The sequence below is a fragment of the Nycticebus coucang genome, chromosome 4 (genome assembly GCF_027406575.1).
Source record: "Nycticebus coucang isolate mNycCou1 chromosome 4, mNycCou1.pri, whole genome shotgun sequence".
NCBI classification, from domain to species: domain Eukaryota; kingdom Metazoa; phylum Chordata; class Mammalia; order Primates; family Lorisidae; genus Nycticebus; species Nycticebus coucang.
Genome location: NC_069783.1, coordinates 98,458,173 through 98,482,039, shown reverse-complemented (window position 1 = coordinate 98,482,039; position 23,867 = coordinate 98,458,173).

Genomic DNA, 23,867 nt, shown 5'->3' with positions numbered 1-23,867 from the left:
CAGCGTTCAGGTTTGCCTGCTCTTCTCATTTCATGCGTGTCACAGTATCTTCAGCAACTGTTGCTGAAAACATGGGAGATGTGAAACTTTTCTGTCTGGTTGCCTTTGGAGAAGTGGATAAATATGCCAACTAGAGTCCAGACATATCCTCGTAATCACAGAGAAAATGAAATAGCACACTCTACTTAGGGTGAGGAGATTCCACAGCACAGCCTTACTGGACCAACGAAAACAAAGCTTGCTCTCTCTTTGCTTTCTTTTAAAATTCCTGGTGGTTGGAGTTTCATAGCTTTGTTGTTATTGACTCCATAAGCAACAGTCTTAAATACATATCTTTTTGAATGGGTGTGAAATAGAGCTAACCATACTTAAATCCAAGGCAGACAAGCTTAGAAGACCTCAGCTTGACATTTGAATGCTACCTCCATTAACTGAACAGAAATGGGTATCAGCAATCTCAAAACACTTTCTCTGGGCAGGATTTGTTAGCAATGACATTTGTCTTACATGTTTGCTTAAGGTGAACAGAATTTATCTGCACGGCACCCTGGTTTGCCCAATCTCATCTGACGCCATGGCCTTTCCAGGATTCCCCTTTAATCAGTGCCATAACAACTTTACTTGTTGCCTTTCCTCTTCACTTCTTCCTTCTTGCACCCTTTATGGGATACATGTCCCTTTGTGGGATACAAACTATGGATTTGCCCTTTCTGTGTTTTCTGTTTTCGGTGCACACTCAGTGGAGGAGTCAGCCATTCCACTCAAAGCTGTGAGTACTAATTCCTCCTTCACCGGTCAGTAGCAAGAGAACTTAGCCTAGTGATCAGTTCCTGCGGTCCTCATTAAAAATGCCAACTCAAGATCTGCTAGGTCTCTTTCCAGTTTTAATATTTCATAAGTAATACAATATTATATTCATATCTAGCAATTATACTAAACATACACTATTGAAATGTATTCTGCTGATAAAACACTGTGGTGTAGATGTTGGTCTCACCCATTGGATGATCCACTTATTCTCATGCTGAAAAATATCAAATCAGTGCTTCCGTTTCAACGCAGATTGCTAAGTAAAGCAATTTAGGCAGAGGCAAAATATCTCATTAAGAAAACAGTCTTCGGAATAACTTGATCAGATAGTTCATTGGTTGAGAATATAGATAGGAGTAAAATTAAACCTGTATCTTCTCTTTTGCAAGGGACAGTCATATAGCTCCAAAGAGGCATTACTTCATTTTCAAAGTAGTTTTTGTTTTGTTTTGGTTTATTTGTGTGTGTGTGTGTGTGGGGGGATTATGATGGAGAAATTAGAAGGTAAAGAAAGAGGGAAGACTACTTCTGTGAAAGAATGGGCCAAATGCTCTGGTGTATAAGACACTTGGATTTTATTATGGTTAGATGTTGCTACATTAATTTGACTAGGTTACCTAAGACATGTACACTTGAAATTGCGAAGTACCTAAAGCAACTGGTATCTAATAGCAGAATGGAGAAAGCTATCAGAAATAAGCCATGACATTACTGACGAGGTTGGCTTCATCATGGGGGGTAAGGAGCAGGGAAAGACCTTATATGTAAAATGCACATGAGCTGTAGATGGGGAAAGGACATGGAACTAAAAGTTAATATACTTACTTTTCTTATAAAATGTAACACAATGCAACACAAAACCTTAAACAGAGCAGGTACCAAACCAGGGCTTGTGGAATGGCTGAGTGAATGAATTAATGAATGAATGATGATCTAGCCAGGTGTCACACAAAGTAGATAGATATGCACAGATTTCAGCTATGGCCTTGTTCTGGACAGTACTGATAGTTAAAAAATAAATAAATGTAAATTAAAAATTTTTTTTCAGGTAACGTATTATTCCATGGGCAAAGTTTTTCCAGCTCAACAAATTCATGGTATGTTTACATGCATAGTTTGTATACAGTATTATTAAGACTTGCTCAGGCTTTATTTAGTAGAGAGTTTTGAGTAAAATGAAGTTTCGATGGATGCTTTATGGTCTATTGTTAATATTATGCACTAGATTTCTAGTAGACTTTCCATGTTTGAAACGAATCCAGTGCATCATACCAGGGCAGTTGGAACATGTCTGTTCAGTAATGTCCATGTGCTGAAAATCCTCTAGGGAGTTCTACTAGGAGAGGATTAAAACTTGTCATTGTGCCAAATAACAAATCTTTGTTGGTTCTCTGCAGTGCACAGTGATGTTAGAGCTCATGTTACAGGTTAATTGCTTTCAGTGGTGGAATAGCCTGAGTAAGGTTTTCCTTGGCTTAGTAGAATATTACTAAGGAAACCCAACACAACGTGACCACCTATACCAGGGACAGAGAACTCTGGCAGGCCGAGGCAGCAAGTGGCCAATGGGAAAGCTCTAATACCCAGGGACCATCTGATATGCAAAGCACAGAAATCTTGCACCCTGATGTGGTCTACTAACTTTAAGCAACAAGGACCACCCCACTGAGCCTTTCTGAGCCTCAAACATACAATACATATAATCGAAAGCACACTACATCATCAGACAGATATCCAGAGAATTTAGAGACTGTCCATGTACCGGATTTCTTTAGCCTGGAAGTAGCCTTCATTCTTTTACTTTGCTTCAAATATTAAAAAGTAAAAATAAATTACCACGGCTGAAACATAGATGCCAATTTTATCTATAGCATCGCGCCCCCTCCCCCAGCATGATTATAATCCCCTGAAAATCAGCATTCTTGGTATAATGGGGATACTGCATATCTTTATAACAGTATGAACAGTACTAATTACCCATTCTGTACTTAGAAAGTAGAAGGATAGAGACTCTACGCATTTACAGCACCCATGTTTGCAGAGGTAGCTAGCCTGTCAGCATTTTCATTCTGCACGAAATGCCTGAGAAGATTTTAGAAATGGCAAAGCTGCCTCTTTAGCATCAATCTACATTGCAATTTTAGCAAACCAGCATTACTCAGAACACCATACAGTATATCCTAGTGTACACAGTCAAAGTCCAATTTGAATCTGTGGGATGAATTAAAATACCATATACTAAAGAGCCGTTCAAAAATAGTAAACTACCGTAGCTACCAGCTGCAATTTCTTATTTTTCCTGAAAACCCTTCTCCGTTTAAATAAGATCAGCATATGGCTTATCTAAACTATACCTTTTAATAACTCGGTCAGAACTGACTAACTTGGAACATTATACAGCACCGGTAAGGAGAAGGGCTGGTGACCTGGGCTTGTTCTCCCTACATGAGAAAAACCACAGCCCAAGATACAGGATAAAACATATATATCTGATCTTTTGCCTTTTCATTGCCCTGCGAGTGTTGCCTCCTGCATTTCTACTCCACTGATTCTGTAGCAAGATCCACACACAATGACAATTGTCAGAACCCCTGCTCGGCGGCTGACCACCTAGAAAGAAATGTTCTCTGTTAGGAGTCCCGGCCCTGCGCACGCCCAGTGGAGGTTTCTGCTTGGCTTGTGCCGGACAATGTCATACAGTCAGTTGCAAAACGTGGTGTCAGTCAACGCTCCGGCACAAGTGCGACCTCAAAGGGGGAAAGGAGTCGCGACCGGGCGGTGGTCAGTGACTGGTGGCCGGGCCCTGCCGGTGTGAGCGGGAAGCGGGGTGATAGAAGGCACTTTGGAGTGATAGCCTTCGGTTTCCCAGGCTCTGACAACAAGCAACTCACGGAGAGCCCTCCCTTTCTCTCCCTGCCGTCCACCTTCTCCTCCTGCCCTTTCTGCCCTCGCCCCTCCCCGTTCACTTCACCCCCACCGGGCCCTGCCTTTGGTGAAAGAAAGAGACCCAAGTGCCACAAAAGGGCAAGGGGAGCTCAGTTTCAGACCTGAGGGCAACATGTGTTCAGCGAAGAAGAGTGTAAGAAACACCGAAGATAGCAGTTAATTCTTTAGACGTACTATTTTCTGACTAGAGCTTTCTTTTTAGCCATGCATATTTTACTGCCGTTCAAAGAGATTGTGCCTGCATACCAGCAAACAGCTATGGAGAACACAGCAAATCTTAAAATGATTAAGGCCCTGGAGTTCGCTAAAGATGTGGCATGCAAAGAATCATGAGAAAGCCATAGAATATTAAAAAAATATTAATAATGTCAGTTCTAATAATTCAATCTCAGATTTATTTGAGAACAATCCCCTTCCAAGTGGTGTGCCCTGCCTTTTTTCTGAAGAAAGAACAAAGATCACGGAACAGATTGTAACCTAGGTAAATTGCATGTGTTTACAATTGTATTTCACATATTCCATATATCATTTGCAAACTATTCCCCAAAGAAATATGTATCAAACTTTTGAAAAAATAAAATGAAGATTTGATGACAATCTGTTTTCCCTTTCATTTGTTTCAGATGTTGCCGGAGATTTCATCTGCTGCTTCGGTTCTTTGTCTGTATTTTGAACGCAGTGTCCTGTCATGTTCCCCATTTGTTTTCTTTTGTTCTTTTGGCTTTTACATTCATAAACTACACTTCTTGAAACGATATCAACATAATTAAGCAAAGAGGAAGAAAGGGGAAAAAACCCTTATGGAAGGTTGAAGTTTTCGTAGGTGATGTAATTGTGGAATTCTGATCAAATGGGAATGTCAAATGTGTTTCCACTACTCCCTTGAACACATCAGATGGCCCCTCCCCCCAATTCTTTTACTTATAGGGACAGGCGATTTGTAAGTGTCAGGACTTGTCATTGCAAAGTTGTCTTAGGTTATACTATGAGGAAGCCAGTTAAGTACTGCAGCATATTTATGAACATGTTTTCGTGGTCTGTACTTTTGGGATGGGAAATTATTCCCTAGTAAATTAATTGCAGCAACTGTTTTAACTGTCAAAACTAAAGATTAATCTTGCAAGAGCAGTTTAACCAATAAAACAACCAATGGCAACTGCTCAGGGGTATGACTCATAGAAAACACTCAGGAAGAGCAGAGATTCTGAACTACAGACTAAATGGATTCTAACATCTCAATTCTAGCATTACTCACAGTGTATTAATAGAACCTCTTCACTCCTAAGTTAGCCCTGAAATCAGACAAAAACACACTCATTAAGAGGAAACATTTCTATCCCACTACAAATAAGGACTCTTAGATCATACTCATTCTAAACACTATTACACGCTAACTGTTTAATTATTGTTTTACTGGAACTAAAATCATAGAAAAAATGCACATTTTAAAATAAAAACCTTGAAAAAAGCTATGAGAAAAATTAATCCATATTATCATCTACATTTGGCAGATAGGCATGTAGTAAACATGTATTAGACGATTAAACATTATGATTCATTATAATAAAAGCTTGGGTGTAAAAGTTGACTTGGGCTTAGAAACAAAATACATATGTTCAGTAATAAATGATGAGGATCAGTGAAGAAGCAAGCTGCAGAGCTCAGAAAAGGAGCAGTTACTCAGTGAAAATGCTGTTGGCAACTCTTGACCTTTGAGTTCCTAACTTAAAGGATACACAAACCACAGCGTTCTCCAGTAAGTTTCCCTTGATAACCTGCTGGAGAGGGGACAATATCCCGGAGCCATTTGACATGCACAATTTAGCAATTATGTGGTCAGAGGAGGAATGATTCTGTTAAACCATCAGGGATTTCTGGTGTTTACAGCCTTTACACATTTATAGAAAAATCTAAAATCTAACATAGCATAATCAATATTAGGATGGATTCCCTATCCCAGCTGTGATGATATTTCACATTGTACAGGAAAAGCAAATTTGGAAGTTTTCAAATGTTTGTTTCAGTCTAAGCCCCAAAAAACAAAAAAGAGAATAAAGGCATAACACTGTCTGGTGAGGGATATTCATTTTATATTTAAGTGAGGAAGAAAAATAAGCATTAGTCAAAATGTAATGTGATGATTTTTTTAACCTTGAGTTTAAAAAATAACATTTCTCCAGGTGAAAAAGAATTATATTTATTTTACTTTACTTTGCAGCTAAGAGAAGTTGTTGTTTTTTCTAAGTCTCCCTTGAGCTCCCAGCAATGTTTATTTATATTTTACTGTACATGCCAAAGTAAGGTTGCAAGACCAATAATGCTAATGCTTTAAATATTTCAATCTAATTCAGACTCTCAATTCATTTCCTCCGTGAATAATTTAAAGCTGTATTCCTTTTGTTTAGTTTCCTTGATAAGAAAATATGATTTGCAGTTTTCTTTTAAATAGGTAAATAGATAGAAAACAGTGGTTTTGCCCTCTCAAAAGAGTAAAATCATTTTTGATCTTTAATATTCACAGAAAAGTGCAGCTCAACACTTTCGCTCTTATAGCTCCACTTTTAATGGGTTGTTTCTACAGTTTCATGCACTCATCAATCAGATATCAATTGCAGGATGCCTGATTGCGTCTCCTTCCACCTCCGCCACTGCCTGCTGCCTGGGCACTGCCTGCCAAATGTTGCAGGAAGTGACTTGAATAGCGACAGCAGATCTAGCAGCACCCTTAGTGTGCTGGTGGGTCATTGCCATCCCCACAGAGAACCCACAACATCTGCTCTCTAAACATAGGATCTGAAGCACAATCAGCTTGCAGAGGACCATCTCTCACAGTGCATTATAGACCCTGACACCTCCACATGTACAATCAAACAAGAACCCACATCCACACCTTTTTCCAATATCTGCTCCAGATTTGAAACGCAAAGTCTAACTGCTAGTTTGTTTTCTTTCAAAAAAAAGACAGAAAGAGAGAGAGACAGAGAGAGAGAGAGAGAGACAGAAAGAAAGAAAGAAAGAAAGAAAGAAAGAAAGAAAGAAAGAAAGAAAGAAAGAAAGAAAGAAAGAAAGAAAGAAAGAAAGAAAGAAAGGCCATGGGAAATTAAAAAAGTACTAATTAATGAACAAATCCATTTAAGAATCTAATGCAAGACAGACACATTTGAAGGAAAAATGATCACAGTGATAGAGGCAAGTTCAAGTGATAAGGAAAGCTTGGTTGGCATAGAAATTGGCTGTTGCTGCTCCAAAGATCCCAAAGTGAACTATTTCTCTGATGTAGTCTTCATGCAAGTGTGATTTTTCAGCATATGGAATGTAGAAGGCTAGGGCTCCCCAAACTAAGTCACACAAAATTGATATTCACCCATCGGGACTTAAGAACTTTTTGAGAGCTACCTGGCAAGGAAATTTATGTGAAGATGCTTCACAATGCAAAAGATAATACGGTGGCTCTTGAACTATTTCCTTGGTGTGCTCATCTCAAACAGATGTCTTTTTGTTCGTTGCATGCCTTGCACAGACATATTGGCTGTAACCTTCTGGTTTAGAGGGACTACACAGGATGGTTTTCCACATGCTGAGATGCTGAACAGGAGTGTGTGCTCCGTGTTTGATTACTTCATGCCTCAGTGGCAACAGGCAACAGCAGTGATGCCTTTGATAGCATTTCTTAGAGGAATTAGGAAAAAGCAAATTTGGTTGGCTTTCTTTTTATTGCTAAAGATAATCATTGAATTCTCTTTTATTCTTTTTTATTCCTTAACAGAATAAAGGGAAGTTCCAGTTCTCTCATACACACTGATATACCGACAGAGGATTTATAATCCGGAGACATTGAAATCTGACTGAATAAAAAAATCACTACTTTTGGGTTAACAAGAAAGCTACCTGTGTACAAAGTTCTGATGTTTTTATATCTTAGCTTTGTGACCAAGTCATGAAACCTCTCCAAACCTCAAAATTACTAAGAGGTGGTATAATAAAACCTACCTCATAGCTTTAGAGAAGTCAACATAAAATGAAATATACAAAGTACTCTTTAGCACTACTGGCACCTCACAAAGCTATCAATCCCGCCCTCCATGCTCCTTAAATTCCCTGCCCACCCTCCACCCTCCACTCGCAAGGCACACTCTATCTCCTCCTCTTTTTTTTGTTTTGGAGTAATATGAGGGTACATACAATTAGGTTACTTTGTTTACATTTGTAAGGTAAGTCCCAGGTCCAGTTGAGTCCTTCTGGTTCAGTCCAGGTAGTCTGCCATATATTCCTATACTGTACGCGTTAGGTGGGAACTTACCAAACCCCCTCCTCCCCTTCTTGAATTTAATTGTGTTTTTCTCTCCTGTGGAACCTTCAGAAAGGGAGAAGATACTCACATGTTACAAATCTAACAAAGGACTAATAACCAGAATCTACAAAGAAATATCCCTGCCTTTGTTTTCCTTTTCTCTAGAATACCTTCTACCTTTGGCCATTCTTCAGAATTTCCCTGTCTGTTTCATCTATTGTCTGTCTTCCTCTCACTAGAATATGAGTTCCTCAGGCCAAGGGGTTTTGACTCTCTTGCTTATTACTCCATTCTTATTGCACACTCCAATCCACTTTCCACCCCCAACTCTGTACATACAGATTGAGTAGATAAATAAATACATTAATAAATGAAAGGAAAACTAGGGTTTATGTTAAATGTCTTTGCCATCCTGTGATGCTACATGGACTTGTTTGCTGAGAATTTATTGAAATTACACTTTCCAATTCTTTCAGCTCAAATAGAATATTTTCTCACAAATATACAAATGAGAGTTCATATTTTTAAATCATGTCTCCTAAGCTACAATTAATGTTAAGTCTAGCACAAAAGTAAGCCCTTTGTCCAATTGGGGAAATGCTTTTTTTTTTTGAGACAGAGTCTTTCTGTCTCATAGAGTGCTGGGCATCACAGCTCACAGCACCCTCCAACTCTTGGGCCTAGGCAATTCTCTTGCCTCAGCCTCCGAGTAGCTGGGACTACAGATGCCCGCCACAATGTCTGGCTATTTTTTGTTGGAGTAGCCACTGCTGTTTTAGCTGGCAGAGGCCAGATTTGAACCCACCACCCTTGGTATATGGGGCCGGCACCCTACCCACTGAGCCATAGGTGCCGCCCGGGAAATGCTTTGAAATTGGACAGCCAGATATAAGAACCTTGCTGTGCTGGTCTCTGGTCAATGAGTTGGATGGTGTGGTGTGAGCCAGCAGTGGGGCACAGAGACCCAGGCTGAGTGCTAAAGGCTGGGAGCCATGTTTTGATCTTTGCCTGACCTAAACAAGTCATCTTCTTTTTGTACAGTCATTTGAACCTTTAGGGTTCAAGTTCATCATTTATAAAATATGTGCACTCAACTGGTATCTAGTCTGGCTCTACAACTGTTCTTAGGAACTTTGGGCATTTCATGTTGCACTTCTTGAATTAGATAGATGGATGGTTATGACACATATATAGTTCAATTTTATGATTTAAAAAAGTGTCTTCTGGTGCATGAATACTAGTAAGGGTTCACCTTTTGTGGCCACTTCATCACTAGAAGATCTGACAGATAATAACTATCGGAAGTAAAACCAAGACACTGTGGTTATCTCTGGGGCCTGTGGTCCCATCCATATTCCCATATGCTATTTTATGTTTTTAGAAGAGCATGTATAGTTTTATTAATTGGGAAAAAAGTGAGAAAAAGAATCCCTCATTTTAAATGCATCCTTTAATGCCAACTATTCTAATGTAGATGAAAGTCCACACGGAAAGGCATATGATTACAATAAAGAGAGGAAAAAGAAATCCTTTTCAGGAGAGAAGGTTATAACTTACACATGTTTAGAATTACCCAGAGAGCTATTTGTCCTCCTAATGCACACAGAGGGGTGAGCATGTCATCACTGTGCACGCTGCCTTCCCCAAGGTTCAGGTCTTTTGTGGAATATCCATGTCACTTACTTTAAGTGGGAGTGTTAACACCTTTGCTATTTCTCCTAAAATGGGGTTTACATCTTTTTGAGTTAAAAAAAAAAAAAAGGATTTCTATAAAAGGGAGCATTAAACAAGCGAACAGAGGACTTTTTTTTAAGGGATCAAACTAAGGAAGGCAATACTTCCTTAAAAGGTTTCACTTCTTATTTCCCACCTTACTTAACGGGATGACAGAACATCCCATGGAAAGGCTCAGAGGAGAAATATGTTGAAACTCAATTACCTGTGTTAGTGAACCACCTACAGATATTTAAAAATATTCTCTTCTCACAGGTACCCAGTATGAACCAAATGCTTTTTTATTTGTGTCTCTCATGCCCCATTAACATAATGAAATGCCGTATACCTTTTTTCACAGTAGGAAGAAAGGTCCAAAAGGGTGATAAAATAGCCATGCTAACTATAAGCTAGTGGGCAGGATCTGCAACTGCTTCCTGGCTGCTCAGCCTGTGTAGAATATCAAGCAGGCTGCCTGTATTTGTAGTTTCCAGGGAGGCAGAGGCAGACTTGAGCTTGATCTGGACAAGAACCCTTTGGTCCAATCGATTTTTCTGGAACTTGTGAAATCAGCAGACTGGATTTATAACACTAGAATTTTTTTTTTTTTTTTAAGATTTGATTCTCCACATACCTTTATTTTGCCTAGAACATTTTATCTATGAATGTAGTCTTTCTGCATAAAACGTGTAGTTTCTGCATGCAGATTTATCCACCTTCAATTTGCCTTCCAGGAATAAAAAATTCCCTCAAATAGGAAGGGTCTGTATATTGAATATCCTATCTTTATACATAAATATTCTTGAAGTTTCAGATATCAGATATTCATGTAGACCCACTCATGTATTCTTTCATTCATCTCTTCTAAAAATAGCATTGGAACGCTCGCTAGGCACAGAATATTGCGCTGAATATTTTCAGATATATTATCAATTATTAATTTAAAAAATATAGTCTGTTCAACAATTATGAAGAAAATACATCTTGAAAGAAAGTGAGGCTAAGTTAATAACATCTTACTATGTCCAGAATCAGTCCTGGCCCTCATTCTTTGAATCCCTGGCCACCTAGGAGACAAAGCTGACCTCATATATCTAAGAACTCCCTTCAATCCCTGTCTTCCTCCTGCTAGTCCCTCCTGCACACTCTCTCGTTATGTCACTTTCCTGATCAGCCTTCCTTAGCAGTTCCCCACTGCCTGTCCACAGGATTACGCTCAAACTCCTAGACCTTGCATTCTGAGCAACTTCCTAATCTGACCCATCTGTCCCTGTGTTCTCACCCATCCAGGCACACACAGTCTGCCCCAGTCATAACTTTGCTGTTTCTTGCTCCCAGTTGCACTTGGTTATCTCCTGCTTCCATGCCCTCTCCCTCCCTAGAATGCTTTCGGCCTTCCTCATTGAACCACCCACTCCAGCCCCTGATTTTTCACCAAGCCTTTTTGATAATTCCTGCTAGAAGATGAATCATGTTCTACCCTTTCTGTGCCAAGAGTACATTTTTTTCTGTAACATTCATCCATTTCCAGTTTTAGAAATTTGTATTTTATTTGTTCAATACCTTCTCTTCAAAATGGAAAACTTTATCAATTAACGTATCAGCAAATAATTGAAAATTTTAAATGTTTTTCTTTATTTGCAAATTATTTCTAGCATTTATTCACTGGTTTTGTTAACAAAAATGCATTATTTATTATTCCATCTGATGTTTAAAGTATTTCTAGTATACAAACACATATATGTTCCATTGAATCTACAAACAACAAAGCTATATAATACTTGATGAAGTAATTTCAAGTTCAATGACCCTTCAGTTGATTACTAACATGATTTCTCTCATAGATTTGAAGTTAAAATGTTGTGTATGCGGGCAGGAGTGGTGTATGTGGACTTCCATGTTGATCAAGAAGTTAGAAGCAAGGAGGGTAAGGGGATATTTTCCAAGAGTTGCAGCCAAGTAGGTGTTAATATAGAAGGACAATATGATCTTTTATAATTTATAGCATTTTAGCATTACAAACCAGCTACATGCAAAAGAGAATTTTACATTGAGGAGCTCCATTAAGCAGAGGGCATTAGGCAAAAGGCACAGAAAAGCACCTGTGAAAATTCAGGCAAAGAGCCGAAATAAAGCAAAGAAGATACATTGGAAGCAGAGAAGACCAACTCTGGGGACAGGAAGCAAGCAGGGAAGTGTTTTAATAATCCAGGTTAAAGTCTATTTTTAGACAATGTGAGAGGTCATAGAGTTCATAAAAAGGGCGAAAAAGCAGAAAGTCCGATGAGATTAATAAAAGTATTTGTTTTAAATGAATTTTCCGAATGGAAAGCCAAAGGTAATGACAATTCAATTACATAATCCATTAAGCTTCAGAGTCATTAAAACATTTATTTATTTACTTAGAAAGGCTTACCCTAGTTGCAGAAAAAACATGCATGCTATTTGTTAGACGTATTATTTATAATATGTGCTACAAATACAGAAGTGGAGAAAGTAGTTTGTATTCGGACTTCAGGAACTGCTTCTCAGACACATCGATTTCATCTCTGGATTCATAAATGGGTTGTACTGGAACAGGAAGTGTAAGCAATGAGGAGTGCTTACATGCTCAAAGGCCTACATGAAAAAGCCAAGGATGTTCTAGAACAGCACTGCCTAATAGAAAAATGTCAACTTCATGTATAAATTAAAATTTTCAATTGTTATATGAAAAAGAAAAAGGAGAGCAGAAATTAATTTCATCATCTCAACATGTAATCAATGTAAAACTTTATTGATGACTATTAATAATGTCTCTTTTACACCTTTTTGAGTGGGTGGTATAAAAAGTATGAATCATAAGATAGAAAAAGCCTTGAGTAAGAACATGGTAAAAGGGGTGGAGAAGTAGAGTTAGACAGATGGGTGGAAATGAAAAGACAATTCAAGTTCAAATTAATGGAAGTTTTTCAGAGAAAATAACAAATCATGTAAGATATCAATTAAATTTGAATTTTAAATAAATGATTTTTAGGAGATGTAAATATGTCCTGAATATTGTGTAATTGTAATAAATCATGGGTATCTAACATCCAAGTAAAATCATGAAAGCAGGGATCAGGAGTTCAGTCTATTAAGGTATTTTCTAAATCAGTTTACATATATTACTACATTTAATTCTTAAAAAAGTATTCTGAGGTAGGCCCTTTGTATTATCATTCCTGATTTACAAATGAGAAAACTCATTCTTAATGAAGTAGCATAGCTAGTAAATGACAGAGCTAGGATTTGAATATAGGTATGTTTTCTACCATGAAAATGTTCATGTCAGGGCTGAATGATACCAGAAAGGGATGGGTTAGAAGTTCATAAAAGACAGACATCAGTAATCTCTAAGCTCCTTTGTGACTCTAATATTCAAGATCCACTTCTGAAAAGGAAATACGAGACCATGGCTTAGAAGTAACCGAGCCTCCTGCCAAGAATAACTAGAAAATCTGGATAAAATATGAAATCAGAGAGTGACCCAGGCAGCCAAGGCTTGAGGGGCCAAGATCTTGGAAATGGAAATGTATTAACGTGAATCAACATTCTGCTCTGCTTTTCCTCTGGAGACATTTTCTTCCTAGGCAAGATGAGCTGAGAGACTGAGAATCCAAGAGAAAGCAGCAGCAAAGAAGCTTGAGCAAACTTTGAGTAGTTCCATGGGATTGAGAAAGAATATATTTCATATCTATCTTTGTAATTAAGACTGAGAAATCAGGACTCTGGAGGGACAAGAATTCAATATCCCATACTGATTTTATAGCATTTCCCTTTTTATAAGTGGTGGTCAAGGTATAAAAGCATAATCAGAGCTTTTGGCTTTCTCACAATGCTAGGGAGACAAAAATTGGAGCTCAGGGGTGTCCAAAGGGGCAAGTACTGGAAAACAATCCAGATCTTTCTTTGGGATTACTGAAAAGCTACACCCTAAATGTAAAGCTAGTTTTCAAATTAACTAACACTCACACAAAAATTCGGTGTCAAATAAGTTCAATCCCAAGCTAAAGTAAAGCAAAATATTTCTACTCTGTTAGACTCAAAAAGCAAAAATAAATGTTCTCTGGGGGAAGAAAACAACATCATTCTGACTTTCTACCATATTTAATATATAATTTTCCCATGTTTCATAAAAAAAAAAAAAACACTTGAGGTAGAACTTCAAGGAACAAAAACAAACAAACAAAACCAGCATAGGCATAGATGCACAGAAATTAAACACAAATGAAAAAAAACCTTGTAATTAATATGATAAAATATTGTGTAGGAGTATGGAAAATTTCAAAAGGAAGATGGACCAAATACAAAGAAGAAAATTTAAATTTTACAAAAGAAAACAAAAATTAGAAACAATGAATGAATTTAGTAAATAAAATTCTACTGATTAAATTAAATAACTGCCATATAGATAAGTAGAGAGTATTTCACTAAAATACAAGAGGAAAAGTATTAGGAAATATTGAAGCAAGAATAAATGTATAGAGCATAAAAATAGACATGTAATTGAATTCCCAGGAGCAAAGGAAAGACACATGGATCAGAGTTACAATTAAGGGATGATATGAAAAAAATTTCAAAACCACTTACATAATTTAAAAATACATTCCAGACTTACTACACATCTTGAACAGAGGAAAGCTGTTAAAACCCAAATATATATTAAAAGCAACCAGGAAAAGGTAGATCACCCTCCAAAGAGCAACAATAAGGATAATAGCTAACTTTCAAACTCAAAATCTAACTCTTGATGATAAAATGATATTCTTAAAAATTCTAAAAGAATATCACTTACCCTAGAATTCTAAAGCCAATGAAAACATTCTTCAAAAAAGAAGACAAAATAAAATTATTTTTAGAGAAAGGAAAACACAGAGATTTTTTTAAAATAGCAGGCTTAAACAAATAAGGAAAAAAGTCTTCCAGCAGAAGCAAAGTGATCTCAGATGCAAACATGGAAACAAAATAAGAAATAAAGAGCAAAAACTTACACCAAATTTAAGCGAATATTTTCTGTGGAAAAAATGACTTGTGTAGTTTAATATACGTATGCAATTAAAATAAATGATAAAAACCATAAACAACAAGAGAAAATAAAATGTATTAAATTATATATTTAAATTCTTTGTACTATCCTGAAGTTGGAAAAAAATTCTAATTTAAGATGTAATATTTTAAAAATGCATGTCAATGTTCTAAGTATAGCTAATACAAAATAATAAGAAACCATATAATTAATACTTTATAGAGAGACACAGAGGAATGATAAAATATATGATTAATAAAAACACAAGCACTAAGAAGTACAGTAAAAGGAACATGGAAGAACCTGGAAGTCAAGAGACAAATATAAAATTAATAATAAGGTAGGAGATTTAAACTTAAATATGTAAGTGATTAAATATAAACGAACTAAATATTTCAAAATCAAAATGAAATCTCATCAGACTGGATTAAAATCAATAACTTTATACTCTTTATAAGATCTACTTTTTAAATGTGCAAAAAAAGAACCCTAAAACCATTGTCCATAAGTAACTGTTAGAAGACTAATTGTCCATAAGTAACTGTTAGAAGACTAATTAAAAATACTAATACAAAACTCATTGTACTATACAGAGAGAAGTATTACTAGCAGTTCATGGTTCAATTCATCAGGAAGCAATAATAATTCTCACTTTGAATATACTAATAACACAGTCTTTAAATATATTAAAAATGAAAAGAAATGGACAAATAGGTAATTCACGAAAATTGTAGAATATTTTAACATATTGTTAAATTGTTAATTTACTTACAGAACCATGGAAGTAAATCAGTAAAGACACTGAGGACAAAAATAACATGGCTAGTGCAAGGGACAGAATGGACATACAGAGAAGGCTCAACAGTAATTGCAGGGTCCATTCTTTATTCAATTGAACTTGAAATCTTTCTAAAAGTTGACCATAATATTGTCCAAAACAAGTAAGATTCATACGAACACACAAAAATAAAGATTATGTGGGGGCATGTTTCTTAACAGTAGTAAAATTAAACCAGAATTCAATATCAAAAAGGTGCTTAAAGAATTCTGTAAATATTTGGTAACTTTTAAATAGCATACTGGTGTAAGAAAGAATCAAAATAAAATTTTGGAGATACTTTCAATGGAATAACATATACTAAAAATAGAATGAAACACATTAAATTTAAAGAATTTAAATAAAGCTATACCTACAAGGAAAATAAGTAATCCAAATATCCAGCTCAAGAAAGTAAGTAATAAATAATAAATGTAATACAAAGAAAGTGAAAGGAAAAATAAAATAAGAGAACAAATTACTAAATTCTAAAACAATATACAAAAGGAGATGCCTAACAGAGCTACATTTAGTTCTTTGAAATGCAATCAGTTGACAAAATGATAGCCAGAATATTCAAAAAAAAAAAGAAAAGAAAAAGAGAGAGAAGGCATGAGTTACAAATTTAAGAATGAAAAAAAATTATTATTAGTTAACCTGTGGACATTAAAATGATCATAGGAAAATGCTATTAAAAAATCTGTATAAAAAACACATATTCCTAGAAAATCATAACATACCAAAACTGACAAAAAAAGAAATAGAAAATATGAATATCCCATTTTTAATAAATAAGTTAAATTAGTAATTTAAAATCTCCCCAGAAATAACCAATAAGCTCAATTGACTTCACTGATAAATTCTTTTCAATATTCAAGAAAGAAATATCATGAATCATTCTTTAGACAACAAGAGAACCCTTTCACACTTTATGATCTGCTTTAACCTCTCACATTATAAAATAATAAATTACATTTCAATTTAATTAACATAGATGAAATAATCCTAAACAAATATTAGAAATAAAACATCAGAAAAAAATCCTAAAAATAGTCAAACTTTAATTCCAGGATCTATAAATAAAGAAAAACATATCTCTAGCAAGATGGGTCCATTCCAGGAATGTCAAGTTAATTTAACTTAAAAAAAATCCATCCATGTAGTCTATCATATTAATAAATTAGAGGAGATAATTTATAATATTGTTTCAATAGATGTTAGGGGGAGGGAGGAGGTGAAGGGGAAGGGAGAGAGTGAGACAGAAACAGAGACAAACAATGGAATGTAAATGGAAAACATTTATCACAAATTTACAACTTAATTAAAAAAATAAAACAACAAAAATATCTTAGTAATCTGAGAAAGGAAGAAAATAGCCTTTATTTGATAAGAGGTATCTATAAAACAAACATTAGACTTAATTTAGAATATTAATAGCTTTCCCCAAATTAAATCGGGGAAGAGACAGAAATGCACAGAATAACCTCATCTATTCAACATCATGTTGGAGGTTCTACCCACTGAAATTGGCAAGAGAAATGTATAATTTAGGGAAAATAAAACAAATATATGAATATTTATAAATGGCATTTGCATATAGAAAAATTTTAAAAGTCTGCAGCCTGTATGTCTAATTAAGTGAACTTAATAAAGTCTCTGGATAGAGAGCCAAGGTACAAAAAAAATCAATTGAATCTCTCTGTATCAGTAAGCAATTCTTTAAAATACTTTAAAAAGAATACTATCATTAACAAATATGAAATGTCTAATAAGAAGTGTACAAAAGCATTCCAAATTGTACATAAAATCAGCACAATTTACTCCATAAATGCATTAATGTACACTCTTATGATTTAATAACAAAAAAAGAAATGTACAAAATATAGGCAAGACTGTGGCACAAAAATCCTACACAACGAGACCAATTATTGTACATAGTTTGAAAGAGTCAGTACTACAAAGATGTTAATTCTCTCCAACTCACTTAGCTTAATATAATGCACATGAAAATCCTAGCAAGCATATTTACAGTAGTTTGTTTTTTGGAAAACTATTCTAATGTTTATAGGGAAATGTACGTGACCAAGAATAGCTAAGGCAATCGTGGAAGAGATTTCAAGGATTTCATTTCCAGATACAAACAAATAATAATTAAGACAATATGGTTTTAACTTAAGGGTATACAAAGAGACTGAAAGAATAGTCTACAGAGTCTAGAAATATATCCATAAGTATATATGGGCTTATTTTACAACCAAAATGGCACAGAAGAATAGTGAGCAAAGCTTTGATAGATTGCTAGATTAATTTGATATTGCTTTGGGAAAAATTAATTTTGACCCAGCATGTTAAGTGCAAAAATTAACTCTACATGGACACAGATTTGACTTTGAAAGTTAATAACTATAAAACTTCCAGAAAATAACATAGGAGAACATCTTTCAAGTCTTGAGGATAGACAGAATTTTCTTATATAAGACACACATCCTATTAGCCATAAGGAAGGGTTTGTAAACTAGGATATATTACAATTAATAAATTCATCAAAAGATACAGATAAGAGAGTTAAAAAGCTATAGTGATTAAAAATATTAGCAATAATATGTGAAACAAAGGACTTATATCCAGAAAATATTTGCACAATTGACAAGAAAAAGATACATAACTGTTTTAAGAAGGGGAAATACTTGAATATGCATTTGAAAATATGATATCAAAGTGGCCAACACACACACACATATATTAGCCCTAACTTATTCATAAATGACAAATTAAGACCACAATGAGATATATTTTATTCTTATTTGTTTATAAGAATATCTAATATTAGCAAGATGAGTAATACTTATTGCTGGCAAATAGGAGTTATTTCAAATACTTTGGAAATAATGCATTATCAATGGAAACAGAAATGCATTTACCAATATTGGTTATATACCAAATAGAATGTAAATAGATGGAATATAAAGCCAGAAACTATAAAACTACTAGAAAAAAAATTGGGGAAATGTGCCAAGACATGGATGGGTCTGGGAAAATATTTCTTGGGTAAGAACTCAAAAACAGAGATAACAAAACCAAAAATGGACAACTGGTATGACATCAAGATTAAAAAAAAAAAAAAAAACCTCTGCAGAGCAAAGGAGCAATCAAGACAGTGAACAGAAAACCCACAGAATAGTATGAAATATTTTTGAATAATCCATCTGACAAGAGATTAATAAGCAGAATATATATGGTTATTAGTTATAGCTCAAATAGTTCTAAAGCAAAATAAATAGTCTGATTTCAAAATGGGCAAATCATTTTGAGATATTTATCAAAAAAAGACATATATATGATCAATAGGTATGTGAAAAATGCTGAATATGATTAAAGAATGCAAATCAAAATCCAAAATCACAGTACGACATCATCTCACCCCAGTTATTAATAAGATGGCATATATCAAAAGGGAAGCCAATAGCAAATGCTGGCAAGGATGTGGGGAAAAGGGAACCCTCATTGTACAGTGTTGGTGGGTATGAAAATTAGTATAGCCTTTCTGGAGACCAATGTGGAGGTTCCTCAAAAAACTAAAAATAGAAAGCCCATATAATCTAGCAAACCCACTACAGGGTATGTATCCCAAAGAAAGGAATTCAGTATATCAAAGACATATCTGCAGTCCCATGTTTAATGCCGCATTAGTCATAATAACCAAAATAGGAGATCAACCTCAGTGTCCATCAACAGATGAATGGGTAAAGAAAATGTGTTATATTCACACAATGGAATAGTGTTCATCCTGTCACTTGCAGCAACAGGCAAAGAAAAATAAATATTGTGTGTTCTTATTCATATGCTGGAGCTAAAATAAGGTGGATATCATGAAAATAGAGACTAGATCAATGGTTACCAGCCTCAAAAGCAAGTGGGAGGAGAAAGAGATATAAAGGAACATAAGGGTATTTATTGCCATGTAAGCTAAAAAATAATAAGGAGGGTAAATTTTTTAAAATGCACCAAGATCTGACAATTAAGTTCATGAACTCATCCTGTAAAAAGTGCTACATATTGCTGAATATCACTAGGATCACCTCTGAAATATCATCCTTGGGAAGCTATGCAGGGATGCAAGAGCCTAGTCCATTCCTCAAAGAAATTTTGGAACTCTTTTTCTGTTATGGCCACCAAAGCTGTCCTTATTTTACCCTTGATGTCCTGAATGTCATCAAAAAATATCCTCCTTTCAATATTTCCTTTATCTTCAAGTAAAGAAAAAAGTCATTAAGGGACAGATCAGGAGAGTAGGGAAGTTGTTCCAATGCAGTGATTTATTTATTGGCTAAAAATTCCCTCACAGACAGTGCCGTGTGAGTTGGTGCATTGTCGTGATACAAGAGCCATAAGTTGTTGACCAAGATTTTCAGTTAAAGATTTTTCTAACTGTTCTGTTATGGATGTTTACTTGGTCTGATATGCTTATCACAGTCAGCTGATGATTTTGACACACAAGTTCAGGAATTTTTGCAATGTTTTCATCAGTTCTGTTTATTACTGGCCACCCTTTATTCTTCATCAGTGACACTTTCTCCTCAGAAAGCATTTAATCCATTTGTGCACTGCCATTTTCTTCATGGCATTATTCCCATAAACTTAAACTAATTTCAGTCATTTCACTTCTACTCCTGCCAAGTTTAACAAGAAATTTATGATTGCTCCTTGCTCTAATTCCAGCTTTGACATTCTCCTGATGGTACACAAAAATATGCAATAACAATACTGAACACCATTCAGCAAGGCACTGCCACACGTTGACTTGAATGCAACTGTGAGACACTGATATACAAAGTTTTGATATCTTACTGAATTGTTAATACAGTGCTACCAATGTAAGTACATGGTGGCAAGTTTGCGAACTTAATTTTCAGACTTCGCACATGCACCAGAAGACACGCAGGAGAATGTTGACAGCAGCAAGATTTCTAAGAAAACTAGACACAATCCAATATGTTAATTCAGTGTCATATACTCTAAATTCATAAAAATAAACTTTTTAACCACTGTAATACATATAAGTTTTCCAGACATACTGAACAACAGCAACAACAAAAATCTGTATGGAAAGTACATAATTTAGTATCTACTTTGTGTAAAGTTCAAATAATGCAAAAGTTCTCCATGGTGCTAGGGAAGGACAGTCATTTCCTGAGGTAGATAGTCATAGGGAATAGGCATGAAAGTGATTCTGGGGCACTGCTAATATTTTGTTTTCTTCTCTAGGAATTATTTACATGGGTCTGCTAATTTTGTGAAAATGTCTTGAGCTACACAGTTATGATGTGTGCATTTTTTTCCACACATTTTTACTACAATGAAGAATTTACACAGTTATGATGTAAAAAAAAAATTTACAAATTAAAAAATTAAAAAATGAGGTTATTTACTACTGATTGCTGTAATACATGCTTAAATTATGAAAGCTATAGGCATTTTCAAAGAAGCAATTGGTATGCTAATTATTTCGAAGGTATTTAGACTTGGTTTAGGACTTTGCAGAGGAAATGAAAAGCCTGTGACCCAGAGAAATCTAGTGTCTAATGTGGGAACCCTGGGAGGAAGGACATGGTGAAGGTTATGAGTCGGGAGATGTTGGCTGGTTTCAATGTATTATTTAATATATAAAGTCTTTACAGTTATGGCAGGTGTGGTGAAAGTATGAGTAGGAAGATGTGGATTTCAATGTACTATTTAATATATAAGCTCTTTGCGGTTATGGCAGCATCTTCAGGTGAAGACATAGATCTGACTCAGGACACTAAAGAAAGGTTGGCACTGCTATGGGAGAAGTGACCTGAAGATGTCATGCAGTCATGGAGGAAAGCTCGATGATTCAGTCTTTTTCCATGCCCACCTGAGGTTATGTGATTATTATTTGCCCATGGCATGTCTTATATTTGCCACTCTATTTTGACATTCATTATGTGTATATTGTCTTGTCCACTTAATTATTTCAAGATGTAATAGGTCGAAGGGTATAAAATTGCCTATATTCAACTTTTTTTTACGTATAGAAACATTCATTTCATAGGGTCCACTCTAATAATGCACGTGCCCTAACAGAGTTTGCTTCCATTCACTTTTGTCTATGGGTGAGCATGATTCTGAGCTCTCTGGGGCTCACTTATTTCATCCTCCAAATGTGCATTCTCAAAAGCTGTCACAATGATGCAATGAAACCTCCATGTGGAAGAGTTTTGAAAAATCTCACGTTAACGTCAAGCCTCATGACTAGTTACATCTTGCAAAGGAGAATATTGCTTTAGTGGCAGTGCATGGAATCTTGCAACTAACAGGAATGAAAGACACTTTACAACACGTAAGCTAGCAAACACGACAGAGAAAATATTAATAAAATGGATAAGAGCCTTTTGGATATGACATTGTAGCTATTTTGAACATGTAGTATCTCACTATGTTACTTTCCTTCTTTTTCTTCCATGGACAAAAGCTTCCATGGATTATCCCTCTTCAAAGCTTCCCCTGGACAAAATCAGTAGCCTGGCATATGCAAGTTCTTTCACAGCTACACCTCAGCTTTCAGTTCCAGCCTCTTATTTCTGGCTGCTCACCCCCTCAAGTGTGTACCCTGTGTCAAGCATTATGTTAGATTAATAAAAATACAGCAGCGAACAAAAGCAACAGTGCTTCTGTCGTTTCAAAACACCCAAGCTAGTAGACTATGCAAGCAATTACAACATAGTGACTAAAGGCTGAGGGACTGAGAGAGAACATAGCCCAATCTAGTTTTAGGAAAGTGGAGATTGCTTCCTAGAATAATTGATATCCAAGTTTAGACCTACCACTTAAATGGGTGTTAGGCACGGGTATGCCAAGACCTGAGCTTGGGAGTCTCAAAGCTGGAGAGGTGGCAGCATGGGGCGAAGGGAGGTGTAGATATAGGAAAAGGTGCAAAGGGGATGGACAACACAATTTGTATTAGGTTTGTCGACTTTTTTCCTTCTTTGAAAGGGTACACTATGACACAGAAGCATTCATGTACTCTCGTTTGCCCTCACCCTTTGTTATAGACCATCTGTACCTTTTCTCCATACCCACCCCCAACCCAGTAGTATTCATTAGGAAGTACTCTTCCTGCATTGACAACTATTGAAGGACTATTAGTAAAGTATCTCAAGAATGGAAAAAAAAGTACCCAATGTACTCACCCCTACTATGAAAGTCATTTAGGGCTTTCACATGAAAACTATAATCCAGTTACAACCTAAGAATAGGGGGAAGGGGGAAAGGGAGGGGAGGGAGGGGGGAGAGGGGTAAAGGGAGCGGAACAGGCGGGATCACACCTGTGGTGCATCTTACAAGGATATATGTGAACTTAGTAAATGTAGAATGTAAATGTCTTAGCACAATAACTAAAAAAAACGCCAGGAAGGCTATGTCAACCAGTGTGATGAAAATGTGTCAAACGGTTTATGAAGCTAATGTATGATGCCCTGTGATCATATCAATGTACACAGCTATGATTTAATAAATAATAAAAAAAAATAAAATAAAATGACAGTATTTCTTAGGTTATGATTTAGAAGCTATGTTTGGACCACTGTTTTTCATTAGTCATATGTAGAAGTAACAATTCCTTAAAGTTAAGAAGACTAGGGACTCACAGCAGGAACAAAGAAACAGACTGTACTATTGGCTTATAAAGAACATTTACTGGAATGCATTCTTCCATGTACAAGTATGCAGTACCACTGCAGACAGACAGCTTTGTGTCTAAACATTTGTGACAAACCGAACTCAGATGGAAATGTATTTTCTCAAGGAGAAAAAGGCATCAACATACATTCATCGTTTGAGCATGAGAACAATGCAAGCTTACAATATAGGTTGAGCAAAAGACAGTCAGCTTGCAAAAAATGATGAGTTTTTTTTTTTTAATGAAATACTTTCTGCAGTTGTCAGCATCACTGCTGTATAATCTTGCAGCCTGCACAACTTTCTGATATAAAGAAGACTCAGAATTCTTTATAGCCAACTTAGTGACCCAAGCTAGATCCTTACCCAGAATCTTACTGTGAACCCTACAGACCTAAGCAGTAAGGCAACTTGGGCGACTAAGTGACATTCGAGTATAATAATAATAATGGGAGAAAGTGAAGTTATCTCAGAGGTCTTGCTTTTTAAAGGCAATAATTTATTTTTTAAAATTAGGAAGATTGCCAAATCCCCATTTGGTTAGC